The sequence below is a fragment of the Ambystoma mexicanum genome, chromosome 2p, assembly GCF_040938575.1.
Source record: "Ambystoma mexicanum isolate Mex_15411 chromosome 2p, UKY_AmexF1_1, whole genome shotgun sequence".
Lineage (NCBI taxonomy): Eukaryota > Metazoa > Chordata > Amphibia > Caudata > Ambystomatidae > Ambystoma > Ambystoma mexicanum.
This window is the reverse complement of record NC_090923.1, coordinates 1,018,427,505-1,018,444,957: the sequence shown is the minus strand read 5'-3', so window position 1 is coordinate 1,018,444,957 and position 17,453 is coordinate 1,018,427,505. Positions and strand designations below refer to the sequence as shown.

The 17,453-nt window shown below is 48.6% G+C and overlaps 1 protein-coding gene across 1 annotated transcript in view; it reads left to right on the top strand.

Moving 5' to 3' along the window:
* Positions 1–341: 341 nt before the first annotated feature.
* Positions 342–17,453, top strand: part of LOC138567042 (sodium/calcium exchanger 1-like) — a 728,531-nt gene continuing 711,419 nt past the window's right edge. The window contains exon 1 of the mRNA XM_069644865.1: positions 342–1,241. The gene's annotated coding sequence lies outside the window, so the exon portion shown is untranslated. The remainder of the gene's footprint in view (positions 1,242–17,453) is intronic.

Genomic DNA, 17,453 nt, shown 5'->3' with positions numbered 1-17,453 from the left:
AATGCTAGACTTTCTCGGCAAAGGAGCCCCCGCCTGCTCCCCCGCCGGAGCATCCCTGCCCGAGAGCCCGTCCTAGCCCACAGCCTGTCTCGAGGCTCTTCCGGATCCGCAAACCGCAAAACCGATCAAGCAACATCCTAGCGCTGTAAAGGGGGGAGAGTGGGGGAGCCGGCCTTCGCCTCACACGGCCCTATAGATAGAGAAATGGTTCTAGGCTCACATTAAGCGAGAGGTAAGGGCAGGGGAGGGGGAGCTGGGGTTGCAGACGGGTATAGGCAGAGCTAGAGCTGGTTGCCAATGAGGGGAGGGGGCTTGGGGTGAGTGGGGGCGGTATTAAGGGGCAGGAGGACAGAAAGCGAGAGGAAAGTGCTAGTCAGAGAAGTGAGGGGCTGATCGAGAGACGAGGACGGACATGGACAGGGGGTGCGGTGCTAAGGAGATGTGAGCGGGAGCGGTAAAAGTGGGGGCGAACAAGGGTTAAATGACCAGGTAGGTGATCCGCAGGACATGACACGGGGCAGAATAGGAAATTGACATAGCGCAGAAGGAGAAATTGCATAGGGCAGAAGGAGAAACTGACAACTAGGGCAGAGGGAAATGGCCAGGGGCAGAGGGAAACTGTCTCGGGATAGAAGTGGGCTGTGACCAGGGCCACTAAAGTGAGACTCTGCCGGGCGGAACAGGACCTGCCCGAGCACGTGGTGAATATTGCCGTGGTAAAATTCCATTGAGCGGGCCAATAGGCATGGCGAGCGAGGAACTGATGGGTCGCGCAGAGGGATATTGATCGCATGGTGTCATGAAGGAGGGCGGCCTGCCCCTTTGGATGGTCTCTGAAGAGGAAACCGCAATCGACCGACTGGAAAGATGGATGGGAAGTGACCCCTCACTCGTCCACACCCCAACTAACAAGCGGTGCCAATAGCCCCATTGGGCTCCGTCTGTGTGATGATGGAGCGAGCGGCCCCGGCTACCCTCCCCAGCACGGAGCGGCGCTTCAGTCAGTGAGGCGACCGTGTAGTGCCCCCAGGAAGCTGCTACACCTTCGAGGCCCTACAAGTCAGCGCCGATGGAACGCCGCTGTTCGCTCGCCACCAAAGGACATTGCGGACTAGAAGCACCGTGCAGGTGTACTCCTCCGGCAGGGGCCTGAGCCTCCTAGCCACTTTACCTGCCGCCATCCATCCCCTGGGAGGCCAAGAAGGCGACCACTCTACCTGCCCCAGTCCCACCTGTTTCAGGTAAGAGTGTCCGTGCCCTTGTTTTATTCTTGACCGTGGGGATCTGGTGTTTCAAGGCGCACGAGGTTGGGGTTGTGAACTGTTACTACACACGCCGAGTGATTTTGAGGGCATCCTCTCATCTCCACGATTCTCTGCTGTTGAACTGTAGATTGGGGTCTCTGAAGGTGTGGCCATTCTTCGCGCGTAGCCCCCTTGCCCTCCACACTCTGGCAGTCACTAGGTTTCCAGCCCTTTCCCTCTCTCGCTTTACCCCTCTCCCTCCTGTCGGCAGTTAAATGTTATTCTGTATTAGCCACTGCTCTCAATCCATCACTCTCTCGCTCCTCGGCACTTCCTGTTCACACGTGCTTCGTTATACAGCGCCAAAAGCTAGTACGTCCTGCGCCCCCCCCCCTCAGCTCTTCATGCCCTCCCTTCTTACACCTCTCCTTAGCTGCTCCTGCTATTCTTGCTTCTCTCTCCCCCCGTCCCTCCCTCTCGTTCCCACTAGAGGTCCCTGCGCTGGGTCTCCCAGCTCTTCTATCGACACTGCTTAATCTCCCGCTTCTCCTTTCCACCTCTGCCGTCCGTGCACTTCGTGCTGCCTCTCCTCTCCCGCCAGCAGTTCTCTGCTCCCATGCTTCCTCCTCTCACCCTTCACCCTCTCGTCGGCTCCCCTGCGAGCCCTCTCCGCTTCCCCTTCCCCTTCTTCCCATCAGTAAGTCCTGCTATGAATGCCTTCCCCCTCTTCCCACAGGCCCAGTCTGCCCGTTCCCCCGTCAGAAGTTCCTGCCCATCGTGGGTATGTCCACTCTTCTCCTCAGCGATGGTTCCCCTCCTGCTTTCCTCCTTCTGCCATTAAACCCCCCCCCCTTCGCGGTATGGAGGCCACGAGTGGGCAGGACGTGCGCACATATGTATGCAGCGTGTGTGGTGTGTACGTGTGGCAGTGACGGGTAGGGGGCGTTATGCACGACGAGCAGAGAGCTTTGGTGCGAATGGGAGGGGTCTTTGTGAGGAATGAATGGTGAGTGGGTGTGTTGTGTGGGTAAGTGTGGTGTATGTGGGTGGAGGTGTGGAGTCTAGGCCACGGAGTTCAATGCCAACCTGCGTAGAGAGACACAGGTTCCCACGAGGCTTCCTTTCCGGTGTGTGGAAAGCGCCTTATGCAGCACCAGTCCCCTCTGTTATATCATGTAGACCCTCAACACGTGCGCTAATGAAACACCTGCTATTTTGGCAATTCGCTGACTACACTCCTTTCTGAGGGCCTCAAATAAAGACTTGGGATACACCAAACTGTGTTACTTATACTAGTGTCATGCGCCCTTGTGGTGGAGAAGAAAAAGAAGATCACTCAATGCTGTAAAATTAAAAGCTCAAAGCTTACAATTTGGAGAATAAGAGGCATTGAGTGATCTTTTTCTTCTCCACCACAAGGGCGCATGACACTAGTATAAGTAACAGTAACACCGTTTGGTGTATCCTGAATTTAAACGGAGTAAGGGAGCCAAGGAAACTCCGTTGTTACACAGTCATGCGACCGTGACATGTTAGCCAGCAATCATTAAGGAAAGGGCGCTGAGGTCCACCTGGAAGGGAACCCAACAAAAGAGGCTCCTCACACACAAAGGATACTCAAATAAAGACTTGGCAACATGCATTCCGACAGAAATAATCGATCACAAACCATCAGCTGGCTCTGAACCGGCAGCAGCTTCACAGCTGCACACACCTAAAGCCAAGTTAGCGCTAGCCACGTGCACTGTTTGGCAAGACACCCTAAATGGCCTGCACATCTACACCATTACTCACACTCAGCGTCATCGGGTGACCAGAGACATCAAAACACAAGCGTTTCACCAATGTACAATAAGCACTACTTGGTCTCCTTTAGCCTCACCTCAAAGTCAAACAGCCCGGGCTGCACGGGGCCTCCCACCGAGAGCGTATCCCTTTAACAGGCATAGCAAGCACACCATTCACAACAGGGGCAATCACATGATGCACGTGTCCATAACGTGCCTACACAGGGCCCCCTGTCAATCTTGCCTATGGGGCCCTTAGCCTTAAATCTGACACTGCAGAGACTGTGGATTTACCTGCCATGAGGGCTTCAGAAAAACAAGCATTGGCCATGGCAATAGTTTAAGCTTTTGCCAGGCACTGCCGTAGTGGTATTTATTGGCCATCCATGGTAGCAGACTGGAAAGTGGTGCAAGTACCCAGGCATATGATAGCAGTGCCTGGCAAATGCCTAATACTTATAGACACTCCAGGACTTCAGTCAAGGACACACATAGTGCTTATACATTTAGTGACTAAAGGCAGACCTGGTTAAGTCATTTGTATTACACCAGTAGCTCGTTTACAGCTCCAGTTAAGTCATTAACTCTCAGAAGATTACTTTGAAAGAACACTGGCAGGCACTTTGAGCACGTAAGGGTTGTGTTTGACACCACAGACTTTGTAAATCCTTATTCAGCAGCTGCAGTGACCCAGCAATTAAACTCAGACAGGGAGTTAAATCAATACACAACCTCTTTATTTTTCTACAATGATTGGACTGACTCTGTCACAGCCGGTCACATGTTTCCTGTCCCTCAAGCATGGACAGTAAAACAGGACTGTAATGAGAATGCCTAAACAGAACACTAGAACGTTATATCACCCCCACCCCACTTTACATAATGATAATGATAATGATGTGTTATTTATATAGCGCCTTAATCCAAAGCGCTTAAAAGTACTGCCTGGGCCACTTGCTCCATCTCTTCAGTCCACCTCCTAGGTCTTATTACCAGTCTCTTGGATGGACATCGTCTCTCAGGAACTCTTTCTGCCTCACAGTAGTATCACGTTGCCATCTGTAAACTCCAAGTCACTCTCATGCGAACTAGAGAGATCGGAATCATCCGTGGAAAGGAGACAATTTGCAGTGTCCTGACCAATTTTTCTAAAGAATGATGAGTTTCTCAAAATAGAGTGTTCTTCATTCCCGGCCGGTGTCATGCATCCTTTTATTTCAGTTACTCGCAAAGTACTGAGACAGAACTCAGGAACATCCTTCTGTGATTACTTCTGTCGTAATTGGGGATTTAGGTTAAAATAACGAATTTAAAACAACGAGGCAGAAAATGCTGAATTTATTTTAATCGAATTTCGAAAATCATTTTTTGAACACTTTTTTTATTTTTCATGCATCCCCCCTTTGAGGAATTCGACCATCCGCACGGCGGGTGTACACTCGGCCTGTGCTTTTTAAAAATATTTTTTAAAAGAAATTGTATGATGAGAGATCAACCTCTGTAGGCTGTGTCCACCCAGAGTACACATGACTATTTGTCCTTTGTCCAGAGACTCTCGGGCACTTCCCACCTAGGAAGCTTCTTGGCAGAACCTAGCAGGACACGCTGTGTGCTGGCTGGGTACCGGTTCTGGAGCTGCTGGATGGGTTCTCTGAGTCCGGTATCTCCCTCTGTTCCCTGGGAGATGTTTAAGGGAGGGATCTTGCTTACCTCTTGAAAATCTTGGACTTCCTTCACTGGCGGAAGCTGAAAGGTAGACTGTACCTTCTGCGTGGATCCAAATGAGTCCCTCTTCTTACTCCTTGCAAAGTTTCTAGATGAGCTCCTCAGTGAGGGGCTCAGCCCTCTTTTAAGGCCAAACGGGCCCCAGTGATTGCTGCAGGCTTAGCCCACCTTAATGAACCAATCCTGGGTCCCTATCAACAATCTCCAGTGATGCTTCAGGTCAGAATCAGAGTGCTTGGCAACATACAGGGGTAGGATGACAACATATACTTCTAAGACCCACCCATCCTCATGTCTGTTGTACATGAAAGTGTCTCCCTAATTAACTGAGCCCTATGCAGTGCTTGGTCACAACATGGGCCTGCTTTGAAGTAGGGGGTTGCAGGCAGACTTTCGTCTCCTACAATTCACATCCTTCCCTGCTCTGAAAGGAGTGGTTCCAGACAGGACATTCGCTGCCCTTTCATAACAAGGAGGGGTGTTAGTACCAAGTTGACACATTGCATCACAAAGAGGTGTTGGTCTCTGCTCTCCATTGTCACTTCCTGCACACAGGCCTTCCCTGAGGGGACAAATTGTGACCTAACTCCGAACTGAGGGACACATGGGGCATTACTAGGCACTGAGGCTGAATGGGGGCAGAACTGAGTGGCAAATTAAGGGATGATCTACTTGGCTATAAGGGAAAAACCACATTGAGGTACAAATGGGGCCGGAACTGGACTCTAGGCAGTAAAATGGGGTTAGAGCTCAGTCATATGTGGCAAATTGGGACATAGCTCAGCATTGAGGGAGAACAAGCAAATTGGGGCAGATGTGGACACTGATGACCATATAGGGACAGAACTGCACTGACGAACTTGACCTTCTTGGGGGACAAGTCCACACTGAGGTCCAAATGGGGGAAACATGGGGCACCGATCAGTAAAATAGGACACATGACATTCATCAGTATTTGCCGCCACCGGACAGGTGTAACAATGGAGATGCAAATCCATGGGGCCTTCAAATGCTAATCAGGCTATCCACGGCCAGAGGCTTTTGATGTACCCACAGCTGTCAGGTGTCAACTACACATGAAAGGGGAGGGCGGCGCTGGTAAGCTGTTTCCTCCCAGAGTGCATGACTATTTTTCGGCTGTGGGTTGAGCGTGGAAAATATGTGTGGGAATGGCCCCACATATTTTCTGGAGGTTGATCTCCCATCATTCATTCCTTTTAAATAAACAAAAATCAACATATCCCAGGCGAGCACACTCTCCCTGTGCGGATGGTCGAATTTCTCAGTGTCATCTGTATTTTGAGGTTTTGCACATGGCTCTGAAATTATTTTCTTCTCCACACTCTTCACATCTGTGACCCATGGCAGGCCACGTAACTTCATGGGGAAAGTCATAGCCACACCTAAAAAAAACATTTTTGCGATTCTTTTTTGTGAGGTTGTCAGTCATCTGTACCTGACATATCGGGATTAAAGCAGCATGAGTTATAGTTATTTATCCCATGGTATCAGCTTGCATATTGATTGCCATGTCGGATCTTGAGAGTATTAGTATTTCTTCCATTGACCTCCTCTTCTGGAGTAATTTCTTCAAAAAATGTGCCCGACTAACAGCCTGCTGTTATTTGCGATCTGAGCAGTCTCAAAGGCATGCTGATGCATGCAAAGTCTTTAATGTATCTCACATAATACCATACCAGCCTACCCTCAGCGGAACTCTTATCAGTTAAACTCCCGTTGACAGCTACCCAAACTATCCTCATGCACATCATCAACCAACCTCCAGGTCCCATCTCCACTTTTGAGGATGACATTACAGACCTACTAACGAATAACACTAAACTAGGCTAGCAAATCATCTTGCTCGCAGACCTTAACCTAGGGCTTCAGGACTCCGACGATACCAACGACTTAGTCCAGGAAAACTCTATCTCCCAGCTCGGCTTTAATCACCAAATCACGGGGCCTACGCCTATCAAGAGTCGAACACTGGATTAGTTGGCAGACCATAACTGCTCTACCAAAATACTTCAGAATTAACCTATCACCTGGTCAGACCATCATTACATATGCTTCGCCATCCAGGTGAAAACACCCCATAACCCTAACCCCATTATCGCCCCTCAGACTTTCTCCAGAAATTCACAGAACATAACACTGCAAAATGTACGTCCTTTAATCAATAACATCCTGGAATCAACTAACTACAAGAACTTAGATTCTAACAAACTAGTTGACCTTTATAATGACACCTTAGAGTCAGCCCTTAACAACATTACGCCTATCAAACCAAAAAAGGCCAAACCAATTGCCCACCTCAACAAATGGTTCACACCAGAACTAAAAATCCTGAGGAATGCCAAAAGAGCGGCTGAAACCCCATGGCGAACATCACCTACCACTCACAACAAGGCACTGTTCACCACAGCGTCTGCCTCCTACAAATCTGCCATCCTCAACACCAAAAAGGAAACCTACAACAATAGAATTCTAAATGCTAAATCAAGGACTAAGGAGCTCTTCAGTATCCTAAGGGAATTGGACTCCCTAGCCCCGCCAACAGAGGGTTGTCTGAAGGATGCGGCCTGGTGTGTCAAAAAATCCAGCAAGCTCTAGACGACAAAATCTCATCACTACAAATTAAAATAGAAGGCAAAAAGAACAGCTTCACTAGCAGCACCATTACAAAGCACTCTTCAGACCTTCAAGTCTCTCTCTGCCCACCTTTCTTATTTTCCCTAGTCACATCAAAAGAAGTGGAAGATATCAGCAGAGGCCTAAAACCCTCAAGGTGTCAAGGAGATACCTGCCCGGCCCCTACCAATTAAGGAAGGCACCAAAGAGTTGCCCCGTTCATCGCCACAGGGATAAACTCTTCATTCAACACTAGCTCAGTCCCCAACAACCTCAAGCAGGCCTTGGTTATGCCACTTTAAAAAAAAAAAGAACTTAGACCCTAACATACCAACTAATTATAGGCTAATCACAACCGTCCCATTCCTCCTAAAAATATGGACAGAGTTGGCTACCTGCAAATCCAGAAACATTTGGAGGACAACAATCTACTTGGTCTCCGACAATCTGGCTTTTGGCCGAGACACGGCACGGACACGCCCCTCCTGGACCTTAAAATACAGATGGACGAGGCCAAAGACAAAGGCAAACTGGCTATCCTTCTGTTGTTAGACCTTTCGGCTACATTTGATCTGGTCGATCACAAAATCCTCACAGAACACCTTACCACAGCAGCTGCCTTCTCCACTAATGCCTCCAACTGTATCAAATCCTTATCAAATCGAACTGCCAGAGTCATCGCTTCCACAGCCTCAGCAGACCCTATCCCCATCCACTGCATGGTGTCGCAGGGCTCGTGCGTTTCCTCAATGCTGTACAACATATTCACAAAGCTACAATTCGATTGCCTTGACAACATGGGTGTCATCTATACGGATAACGCAGATGACACCCAGGTTCTCATCACGCTGACAGGCTGCTACGAAGATGGTCCCGAGATAATTAACGAAATCTACTTGGAAATCCCGGCATGGATGGCAGCCCATAGCCTTTGCCTTAATGAAGAAAAGACAAGAGCTCCTGATTGTCAGCATTCAGGCACGTCTAAACAAACTTGACCCTCTGTACATGTCCTTCAATATCGATGGGAACCCTATCAAAGTTACTAAGGAAAAAAAAACCTTAGGAATTTATCTAGATTCTACCCTGTCTCTAAAGAAACAAGTTAGCACCACCGCTTCACCAACAAGTTGATCAATGCTTGAAAATCATACCTGTCACCTAATAGTTGCATTACGCTAGCCAGAGCCTTAGTGCTCTCCAAGATCGATTATTGTAACACGCTTTTCCTAGGATCCTCTGAACAGAACTTCAACAGGCTTCAGGTCCTATAAAACAACGCTTTGAGATCAGCACTAAACATCCCTGGGTCCAGCCACATCTTGAATGTCAGACAGGATGCCCATTGGCTCCCGGTGCGTGACAGAATAACATTACGCACTCTAGCTATCACCCACAAATGCTTATCAAACTGTGCCCCTAAATACTTGTCAAACAAATTCTCCAAACACCACCAGATCTTTCTATTCACATTGCCTCACAGTACCGAGGTTCAATCTAAAAACAGGTGGTGGAGCTAGCTTCCCAGTTCAGGACGTCAAATACTGGAACTCCCTACCTCCTGCCTTCAGAATGGAACCTTCCTTCTGTTCTTTCAGAAGTAAAGAGCTGGCTCACTGATAAGCCTATTTAACCGAGCACTAGGCTTCGCTTCTACCAGAGCTGCTTTTATTTCACCTCAAGTCACACTACGTATTACATAGGTATATGTGTTTTTACTGTACTATCATCCAACTGTAACCTATGCTCTTATCTGTATTTATTGGCCACTAGACCTACCTGTAACCCTTGGTCGACTCGCCTGTTGTTATCCTATGTATGCCTGCAACGCTCATACGTTTTTTCAGGCACCCGGTTACTTGATGGTTAAAGGGATGGTCTAGTAAAAATTTTAATTTAAAAAATAGATAGGCCACATAAAGAAAAATATACTAGCATCCTCCGTTTTAAAACTTCTATGTAAAATTTTGAGCTATTCAAGCTCAAAATTCGAAAAAGCAAGCACAGGGGCGCAGCCATTTTGTGAAATGCAGGCCCTCCTGTGCTGGCTTTTGCTTTTGCGGCACTAATGAAGGAAAAGCCAGCCAGCTGTAGTAAACAAAGTCTACCGCTGGGTGGCTTTCCCTTCATTAGTGCCGGGACTCAGAGGACGCGGACCGGAGACCAGAGCAGGAAAGCTGCAGCTGAATCTCGGTAAGTGCTATTTATTTTTTTTTACAAAAAATAAGCACTAGCTGCGTTTTATTTTCTAAGTTTTCCGGGCTGGAGGAGCCCAGAAAACCTAGAAATAAAACCGCAGCTTTAAAAACTTTGTATTTATGTTTGCGGTCGCTTTTGAAGCGACCTCAAACATAAATACAACGTTATTGTGTTGGAAAACGCTGCAGCTTTAAAACCGCAGCGTTTTCCAACACAACCGCGTTGTGTCTGCCTGAATCTGCTTTACCATTTGGGGCTTACGGGGAGCCCGAGAGCCCCAAATGGGAAAGCAGATTTAGGCAGACAACGCAGCATTTAGCATTTCCCATTTGGGGCTCTCGGGCTCCCCACGGGGAGCCCGAGAGCCCCAAATGGAAAAGCAGATTCAGACAGACAACGTAGCATTTCCCATTTGGGGCTCTCGGGCTCCCCACGGGGAGCCCGAGAGCCCCAAATGGGAAATCAGCTGCAGGTAGAAACACTACGCGGCATGTAAACATAACCGCGTGTGTTTCTGCCTGCTGTGGCTTTCACTTTGGGTCTCCGGTGAGCACCGGAGACCCAAAGTGATAGCCACAGCAGGCAGAAACACACGCGGTTGTGTGGGAAAACGCTGCGGTTTTTCTTTCCAAGTTTCTCAGGCTCCTCCGAGCCGGAGGAGCCTGAGAAACTTGGAACGAAAAACCGCAGCGTTTTCCAACACAATAACGTTGTATTTATGTTTGCGGTCGCTTCAAAAGCGACCGCAAACATAAATACAACGTTTTTAAAGCTGCGGTTTTATTTCTAAGTTTTCCGGGCTCCTCCAGCCCGGAAAACTTAGAAAAAAAAACACAGCTAGTGCTTATTTTTTGTAAAAAAAATAAATAGCACTTACCGAGATTCAGCTGCAGCTTTCCTGCTCTGGTCTCCGGTCCGCGTCCTCCGAGTCCCGGCACTAATGAAGGGAAAGCCACCCAGCGGTAGACTTTGTTTACTACAGCTGGCTGGCTTTTCCTTCATTAGTGCCGCAAAAGCAAAAGCCAGCACAGGAGGGCCTCCATTTCACAAAATGGCTGCGCCCCTGTGCTTGCTTTTTCGAATTTTGAGCTTGAATAGCTCAAAATTTTACATAGGAAGTTTTAAAACGGAGGATGCTAGTATATTTTTTTTTATGTGGCCTATCTATTTTTTAAATAAACATTTTTACTAGACCATCCCTTTAAGTGCGCGATACAAATAATAAACAAATACAAATACAAAATACAATAGCTGGCCATTTCCGGTAATGATCAGAGTGCCGAAATGGGTGATGGTGTGGGTGTTTGGACCAGCAATGAACTTTGTCAGGGTCAGGTTGAAGCTCATTGCTTGAGAAAATATGGCCAAAGAATTATAGCGTTGATTTAATGAACTCGCACTTGTTGGCATTTGGTGTTATCTGCGCCTCCTCCAGGGTCAACAGGGAATGTGTCAAATTATTTGGTGTATTTCATTCTGAAATATTTCTGCAGCAGGCAAAGCGCCAAAACTCAGCCTTTTGTAACGAAAAAGTATCATGTGGGTCACAAAGGTAGTAATCTATCGACTATCCGGGTGCAGCTCAAGCTGGTGGTATCCCTTATTGAGATCCAATTTCGTAAATACTTAAGTGACATGTAAAAGGTGCATTGTGTCCTTCATTCGGGGTGATACATGCCATTCTCTTTATATTACCTAATTCGGCATCTGCATGTCTACACAGAGACGTAGTTTGCTGCTGTTATCTTATTTGGGCGCAGGTACAATTGGGGAAACCCACGGGCTCAATGATGTCTTGTGCAAGCAGTGACTGCAGCTCAACTTCCACCTGTGAGTGAATATTTAGGAGAATTCCTCTATAATGCTGCACTGTCTGCTTTATTTCCTTGTTGGCCTGCAATTTGATTTGTTTGTCTCACAGTTTTCACAACCCTTTAACCATCGAAGGAAAGAGCTTAATGACCATGTCCATGGTACTCGACCTATAGGGCGATATCAATTGGTGCATGATATGCTCGAGGCCCATTTCATGGCCGATTTAAAACTGAGTATGCTCCTGCCAGGTACATCACCTTTTACTATATAACATCTTCAGCTTCTCAGCTTTGTCTTTGTATGAGCAGGACGCTTCAAACATGCGTTGGCATGAAAGTGGGGTGCTCGCACTATATGGGCAAATGTCAATATCTGATACTCTCATTGCATTTACAGGGCTGCCAGTATCGATCAGGAACTCTTGAAGCATTCCGTTTACTTGTATTAGTAGAGTGGGGCTGAATTCCACTGCGGTTCTGTTTCCAATGGCGTGCATGTGCCCTCTTTTTTCCCGCTCTCCACTCGAAGAAGAGTCGGAGTCCGTTTGGCACCTGGTAGACGTTTCAATGTACCGTATCTTTTGATGTTTCGATATCTGCTTGTGATCGTCTGGGGTCGTTGTTCGATGGCCTTCTGGGTGGGTGCCTTGCTGGCAAGCGTTTGGGGCTTCTGTGTGACATGGTATATTTGTCTGATGAACTTCATATTCGATATACCAGAGATCTTAGTTTGTTCGAGCGTTACCCTTCGGAGCCTCGTCCTGAGTATCTTCACTCTGGAATGTGTTGTCTGTATTTTGACGTTTTGCACATGGCTCTGAAATGATTTTCTTCTCCACACCTGCCACACATGTGACCCATGTCAGGACAAATACCTTTATGGGGAAGGTCATAGCCGCACCTGAAACATTTTAGCAATTCTTTTTTGTGAGGCTTGTCAGTCATCTGCACCTGGCATATCGTGGGCCAAAGCAGCTTGTGATATCAGTATTTTTCCCATGGTATCAGCTTGCATATTGATTGTCATGTCAGATCTTTCAGGCATTAGGATTTCTTCCAGTGACCTCCTCTTCTGGAGTAATTTCTTCCAAAATTTGGCCAACTCAATGTCTGCTATTACTTGTGATCTGAGTGCTTGTGTGAAAGAATAACTATCAAAGTCGCAGTATCTTATTCGTTTTCTCAGCCTCATGATGAATATGTCGGGAGTTTCGCCCTTCTCTTGGGTAGTGATATGGAAAATGTGTCTCTCGTAATCAATATTTCTCTGTGGAGCAAAATAGGCAATTAACGAGTCACTGATACCAGTGTAGGAGTCGGTAGAGTCTTTTGACATTTCATGTACCATGTGCTGCCCAGTGGGACCTAGGAAGTGCATCAGTATACCCAGTGCTTTAAGTGTGGTAAGAAATTGAGGGCGGGGGGGGGGGGGCTCATTTGGGGGCAAGGCTTGTATGATGGGCGTGGCATGTGACTTGATGGGCGTGGTCTAAACAAGGAGGCGGAGTTCAGAGGGGGCACAGCTGGCAGTTGAAGACAAACAGCGAAACCACATGAGGGGATGAGACATAGAACTGTTGTAATGTATGTTAAAAAAGAACAGTTGAAATATTGTCCTGAGCTGTCCCTGTAGCTTTGCTGTAAATGTGTTCATCTAGCAGGTACTGTGCGCTAGACTACCTCCTGGCAGGATGTACCCCACTGTATGCTGGCACTGGCAGTTCCTTTGCGCAACTGGCTCTAATCTAGGAAAGGGATCCGCTCAGTGGTAGGAGACTGCTTTCATGAGTGGACCACTGCCACCTGCCAGGTCTGCTCTGACTGTGCCCTGGCAGCTTGTCGGCCAGGCACCTCCCTGGATGTATTCTGGCAGCTCCTCTGTGCCTGGCTCTCACCCTGGCAGGGATCTGAGTAAAGATCTGCCCTGTGTGTGGATTGTAGCAGGCTCCCTTGTGCCAGACTTGATTCTGCTCACTGGAAGAGCTTCCCTTGGGAGAAACCCCTGATCCGGGGTTGGTGGGGAGGGACTGCTCGCCCAGAGTGTGTCCTGGCAGTGCCTGTGTGCCAGGCTCTTTCCTGGCAGGTATCTCAGGGTGAAACCCTGGCAGAGCTAGCCTTAGCTCAGAGCAGTGGATGCTTGGCACACCTCCCCTGGGTGCTGCTGGCAGGGCGTCCCCTAGTTTATTCTTCCATTATACCCAGCGCCCCTCCCCCCACCCCCCCCTTCCCCCTCACAGGCTCCAGCACCTGCTCTACATCCCCTCAACCTCGGACAGGTCCGGTGGAGCCTGCCGTCGGATGTATAAAGTGTTTTTTTTGGGCCGAGTGTGAAATTATAATTGCCATGATAAAGTTCCATCTTCTGTTCTTTTGTTTGTCCCAAGTCAGATTTCTAATGCGGCTTCGTTGGGCCGAGTGTGAGCGGATACATTCTGTGCCCATAGAGGCTTCCCCATGATGAAGATCCTTCTTGTGTTCTTTTGTTTGTCAGCACAACTGTGAAATGCTGGCAAGGAAATGGTCATCTTCAGTCACCCTTTTAAATGTTACATTCCAGACCTCCCTTGCATGTGCTAATGCAATTTCAATGCTGTTGGTTAATTTGCAGAACAAAAAGGTAAATAACAGCAAAACTTCACGTAGCTTTCTGCCTGTAAAATAAAAAAGTATTCTTTTAATGCGAAACAGCACACTTTATTCACAAAATGTGCAGCAACAAGCTGACTGCCAGTTTCAAACCATGACGAAAGCATGCGATTTTATTTTTATAATGCACACTGAACAGTTTACAGAAATCCCTAGTTGCAACATGCATGTGTGTAGGTAGCACCTTCAGCCCTGTCTCCTTTCCATGCAGTCTGGACTGAGTGTTGGTAGGACAGTGGCTGCCAAGTCACTGTATTTTACTTTTTTAGCCACTAGCACTTTGCAAATGGAGAAAATGTAACCTTATGGGAAAAGCAAAACTACAAGTCCCAGAAAGCAAAGCGTTGTGGACTGGAGTGCTGTAGCTGTATGGAGTTTGCACGGGTCATCTTAACAATACTGAAAGGCTTGTTGTAATTTAGTTCCCTTCTAGGTAGATCTCGAGGCCGTTCCAGGTAAGGTGAGATGGGTACTCGGCCATTCCTGCCACCCATAACCATGTCACTTTGCAAATCTGCTCCTCGTGGGGCTGCATTTGTATGCATATTTTTGAGGTTACGGTTAGGTGGCAAAAAAGGGGCAGTTTGTCAACATGATTAGCTGTAGTGACGTCAAAAATGTTTTACTGGGCACATACTCACAGGCAGATTACTGTTGTGGCAAAGCAATCCAACACGTGTTTCTAACAACGTGTGTCAACTTCACAAATAGCAGCAGCTCGCTGTAAATTAGGGGCGTCCATTCATTTCGGCATGAACACAGTTGTTTCCCTCCCTTGGATGTGAAATTGTACTGAGAATGAAAAACCTTTATTTTTAAATGGCATATGTCACTGGATTGCCTTGTACTCATGTTATGATATGATAGTTTATTTATATAGTGCCTATACACAATGGGGCTCATTACGAGTTCAGCGGTAGCCGTGCCGCTAAAACTGTCAGGCTGCCGCCGGACCCAGAGTGATTTACTGGTGCCGGACTTGCCGGATTTACCAGGGCATTACAGCCCCAGCGGTCCGGTAAATTTGGCACCGGCAATTCTGTTAATCCCCATTCCCATGGGGTGCCGGTGCTTCCGTGAAACTCTGCGGCCACCCACAGAACTTGTAGTTTGCCGCTCCGGAACAACGGTGCCGGCAAGCTTACCAGGACCATTGTTTCCGGACCCGCAAACTTGTAATGAGGGCAATGGGCCTCATTATAACTGTGGCAGTAAGGCAACAACGGCGCCGCTAGTGCTACCGGCGCTGCTGTTAACTTGCCACCACATTACATTACCCGCGAGCAGAACAGGATGGTAGCAATGGTACCGTTATGAACAGTACCGCTGCTACCATCCTCCCCATTCCCATTGAGCCTCAAATGGGAATGGGGACGTACCGGCACCGGGTCCTGCGCAAGGGAAATTTCCGGGCCAGCAAAGGGCGGAATGGCCCGGTTATTCCCCTTTCGCGGGAGCCAGTGCCGGACCCGAGTTTGGTGGGAGCCATGCCCTTATTAAGGGCATGGCTACCTCCAAACTCGTAATGAGGCCCAATGTGTTTCAAAGCGCTTCAAGGCAAGGGAGGGAACAAGGGACAATACAATGGGCCTCATTACGAGTTTGGAGGTAGTCCTACCTCCAAACGTGCGAAAAAATCTGGCACCCGCAAATGGGCAATTACTGGGTCATGCCGAGTTTGGTGGACCCAGTAATTGCCCATTCGCGGGTGCCGGTAATAAGGGACTCCCCATCTCCATTCGGCCCCATAGGGCTGAATGGGAATGGGGAGCTCGGATGCACCGGCACCGTTCATAATGGTGCCGGTGCATCCAAGAATTGTGCTCGCGGGTGCCGCACAATGGTCTGACCTGGCGGGCAGAGTGAGTCCCGCGAGCACAACTCGTAGTATGGCGCAGTAGCAACGGCGCTGGTAGCACTACCGGCACCGTTGTTGCCTTACCGCCATACTTATAATGAGGCCAATGACATTCTTACAGGCCATGAACAGTAAGGATGTGAAATTAACTATCGTACTCGGCCTGATGACATTTCAGGGGAGGGGGAGAGTGGGAAGGAAATGGAAACAGACAGGCGACTACTATACTAGGCCCGACGATATTTCTAGTAGAGGCGGAGGAAAAAAAAGGTGAGGGAGAGGGGTGCAGACAGGGAGGGGATGATTAAAACAAGCGACTATCTTACTAGGCCTGACAACATTTCAGATAGTGCTGGAGGGAGGGTACAAATAAGGGGAAGGGGGAGGAGACAGACGAGGTTGCTATCACACTAGGTCCAGGGACAATTCTGATAGTCAGTGAATAGAAGAAAGTAAGGGGATGAGGGATGTTGCCAACACAACTTCTGCTGTGTTCCTTTCCCTTTTTAGGGTGGCAGGGCTGCCAGAAAAATGCGACCGACAAAGACGCCTAAGTGACCTAATCTGCAGATCACCGACCCCTTAGGCTTCTTTGTCCGTTGGCAAAGCTGGGCGCTGAGTGAACTGATCTGCTCTGTGTGATGCAGAGCAGATTAGACCATCAAGTGCCCAGTTTAGCCTTGAACTGCATCTCCCTCTTGTGACTCTCGTGCGAGGTTTGTAAGCCTTTGAGGTGTCGCGAGAGAAAGTTGCAGTTTGGGGTTGTGAATGACAGAAGGGTCAGCCAGCCTGACCCTTCTGCCAGTCACAGCTTCCTGTATCATGGCAGGTGCATCTCCCGTCGCGGCTGCGGCCGTGGCGGGATAATGTGTCCTGCCATGCCGTGGTTGGACCGGGGAGCCCCGGCATGGCCCCGGCTCAGCCCCACTTTTTGGAGACTGCCGGGGCCCTGCCCTGGCTGGCCCCAGCCCACTTAAATCACTGATTATCCCTCTTAGATGGCATGGCTCCCTTACACCCATGACATCAGTGTATACATAGACATTCCATAGCCATCTGGTCCATCTAGGACCTAAGCTGCTGGTGTAAGTGATGTCAAAAGGTGGCACCCTTTGTAGTTGCAGGTTATCTTGTGGGTCTTTCCTGCAGATGGGTGTATCGGGCACAGAGGCAGAAGACATGGATTTGACAGAGTCTTCTGCTGACATGGTCAGGCCTTGGTGCGCTGCTCACCTGGACTATTCCCTTGGTTTTTGTTTTCCTTTTATGTAGGTAGGACCCCTTCTCGATGACTGAGCAGCACTGAATAGCCACCACCCAGCATCTTCACGAGTTCTCTTGGTGCAGTCAGGGGCGTTGCTAGGGGGGGGCTAAGGGGGCTGTAGCCCCTGATCTTTTGGTTGTAGCCGTTGCTAGGGGGGCTAGGGAGGGTATAGCCCCTGATCTTTTGGTTGTAGCCCCAGATAGAATCTCAGGAGCTACAGCCAAAAGACTAGCTAGCCCCGAGTCCCAACAGTTCTGACATCAGCTTAGCCCCAGGTCTTTT